Source organism: Rhinolophus sinicus, linkage group LG14, assembly GCF_036562045.2.
Source record: "Rhinolophus sinicus isolate RSC01 linkage group LG14, ASM3656204v1, whole genome shotgun sequence".
Taxonomy (NCBI): Eukaryota; Metazoa; Chordata; class Mammalia; order Chiroptera; family Rhinolophidae; genus Rhinolophus; species Rhinolophus sinicus.
The window spans coordinates 36,308,975-36,311,675 of NC_133763.1; the positions used below are offsets into that span (position 1 = coordinate 36,308,975).

General features: G+C 39.5%; 1 long non-coding RNA gene across 1 annotated transcript; it reads left to right on the forward strand.

The window, feature by feature from the left end:
• Positions 1 to 502: 502 nt before the first annotated feature.
• On the forward strand, positions 503 to 2,474 carry LOC141568597 (uncharacterized). Its single transcript, XR_012491761.1, has 2 exons — positions 503 to 870; positions 1,908 to 2,474. It is a non-coding gene; the product is annotated as an uncharacterized LOC141568597 (long non-coding RNA).
• The last annotated feature ends 227 nt before the right edge of the window (positions 2,475 to 2,701 follow it).

Below are 2,701 nucleotides of genomic sequence, written 5' to 3' on the forward strand. Positions count from 1 at the left end.
GCCTATGAGAGAGTCCCTATAAAAACACAACTGGGACATATTTTATGAAAAGTGTTTTGTTTCTATATGTGGGACTGTGTTCACTCTGTTTCTCAACAAATACTCATTGAGCAACTACTGAGTTCCAGGTCCACTATAGGGGCAGAAACTACTTCTTATTTATATTCATGTCAACGGCACCTCGTACAGTGCCTAGTGTATAATATGGGCCAAGTGCTGTACGCAATGCTGTTTCTCAGTCTGGCCAGAGTGCGGAGTGTGGGTCACGTGTGGGCCTATGAAACAACAGATCTTCTTTCTCTCCCTGAACCTAATTAACCTTTAACAGGACTTGAAGCTCCTCATTTTGGCCCCTTAATCAACCGAGTCAACTAACTCTAGTCAGAGGGGCAGCGACTATTTGCACTGCCAGGAAACTATTTAATAAGGATCTTTGTGACTAAAGTCTTAAAGTTGAAAGTTAAGCAAGTAATGCTACATTAAAAAACCTTGTGGGATAAACACTGCCGCTCCCTAGAAAATTCTGGGAGTTCCAGCTTTGTTGCTGACCTTTCTTTGCCATTTATCTATTTGTTTAGTATCAGCATTTCTTAAGCTTCCAATGTATACAGCATGCTGGCCTGGGTTCTGGGAAATAGATGAGCTGTGTTCCCTGTCTGCAAGTTGGACACATTTTAAGTGGGAATGCAATAAATGACATATCCAAACAGCTTAACCATTATAAACAGAGAAAACAAGTTTTATGAGTAACAGCTTTCAGCAACTCTGGATACAATCTTGACCCAATGTTGTTTGGCCACGATACTGCCTTCTGTCACAGAGAAGAAAAGTAAAATGTGGGAAGATTGTCAAAACATCATGGAATTAATGGTATGTTCTTTTTAGCCTCTGTGCCTTTGTACATGTTTGTTCCTCTTCTTCACTACCCCACCCCTGTACTAAGTAAAAGTCGTATTTTAAATATCAACTACGATTTCATCCTGGGAGTCCTTGGTCACCCGCCTCTCACACCCCGACGTTGGTTGCTCCTCCCTTGTGGTCCCAATAGTACACTATAATTCTCCCACTATGATAGCATTTATGACAAGATGTTGTGATTTCCTCTCAACTTTTCTGTACCCCTCCTCCCACTTGACTAAGTTCTGTAACTGTGGGGGCCTTATATCTCTTGTTCACCATTACATTTCTAGTGGCCTGCACATAGTAACCATTCAGTAAATATTTGCTGACCACATGCTTGCCTACATATGAATGAATGAAAGGCAGAACCAGCATTAGAATAAAATTTTGATTTGTTGTTCAATTACGTTGTACAGTAACTTTCTAGGTATTTTATGGACCTCCATTTCTGTGGTTTATAAATGGCATAAAGTTCTTGCAATGATATAGTGTTTATTAAATTCCTCAGTTCCCTGTAAGATTTAGTGTTCATTTGGAATAAGGGTATGATGACACTAAGAGGGAAGGCACAGGTGTGATCCCTGTACAGCCTGGTTGGCTTTCCACCTGAAGCTCTCTGCCTTAAATTGAGCTGCATCTAGCTTAGCCACTTCATTCATTATGGTGGGCAAATGGTTCAGAAGTGCATGACAAGCCAGGAGAAAGGCTGTGAATAACTTAGAACAAACTACAAAAAGAATTCTAGGGACACATGACCCATCAAATCCTTTTTCCACTGAAAATAAAACCAAAATCTGGGGAATGGACAAGGAATATGTTCCAGAAATATAGCAGTAAAGGTGAGGGTGAGATAACCAGCAGTGTTTAATCGGAAGTAAATGAATTTCATTCCAAAGAACAAAGTATGATAAAATTTACAATTAAGTTTTGTTCTGAAATGTCCCTTCTGAAAGTCACCAAAATAAGTTTTTAATTTAGCTTCCTAAATCCAGTTTTTTCTCTGTTAGTTATTAGGGATTTTTAAAATAAACAGCCCATGAAGAAATCTGGACTCTGCCCTGCTGTTCTCTACCTTAAAGTGTGGTCACCCAGAAAAAAATTTCTTCACCATTATTAAAGGCTGGCAGCTCAGAAACTTGGTATCTCCTGCCTGACGTATTATACTTCCCAGAATCTTAAAGATGAAGAGAAATCATTCTGAGTGAAACCACCCGAGACAGAGAACCCACAGGGCTGGTGCATGTTTGTTGTAAACTTCCGAGAGAGCTCTTCATATCGTTTACATGTTCCTGAGAGGGTGCCTTCCGTCTTCCTGTGACGAATGACATCTGGCCTGCCAGACCTCCCACTGCCTTTCCTACCACGCAGCGATTGTATCATCAGAGGACCTGTGCCTTTGAACTACCTTTATTCACATTACCTGTTGTAGGTGGAGGACAAACAAGCCCTGTCTCTCTGAATATGACCCTCTTGGGTTTCTTGTTTGTTTTTCATTGTGTCAAAATGATTCTACTTTTTAATCTAACATATTTGGATCAGTTGTTGACATTGACCATAAATTGGCAATTACTCAACTTTAGTCTAATTTTTTCCCAACTTTTTAAATATTGTGCTAAAATATGCATAACATAAAACTTACCATCTTAGCTGTTTTTAAGTGTACAGTTCAGTGGTATTAAATACATTCATAATGTTGTGCAACCATCACTACCATCAACCTCCATAACTTTCGTTTTATAAAACTGAAACTCTAAACCCATTAAACAATAACTCTACCTTTTTCCCTCTGCCTAGCCCCTGG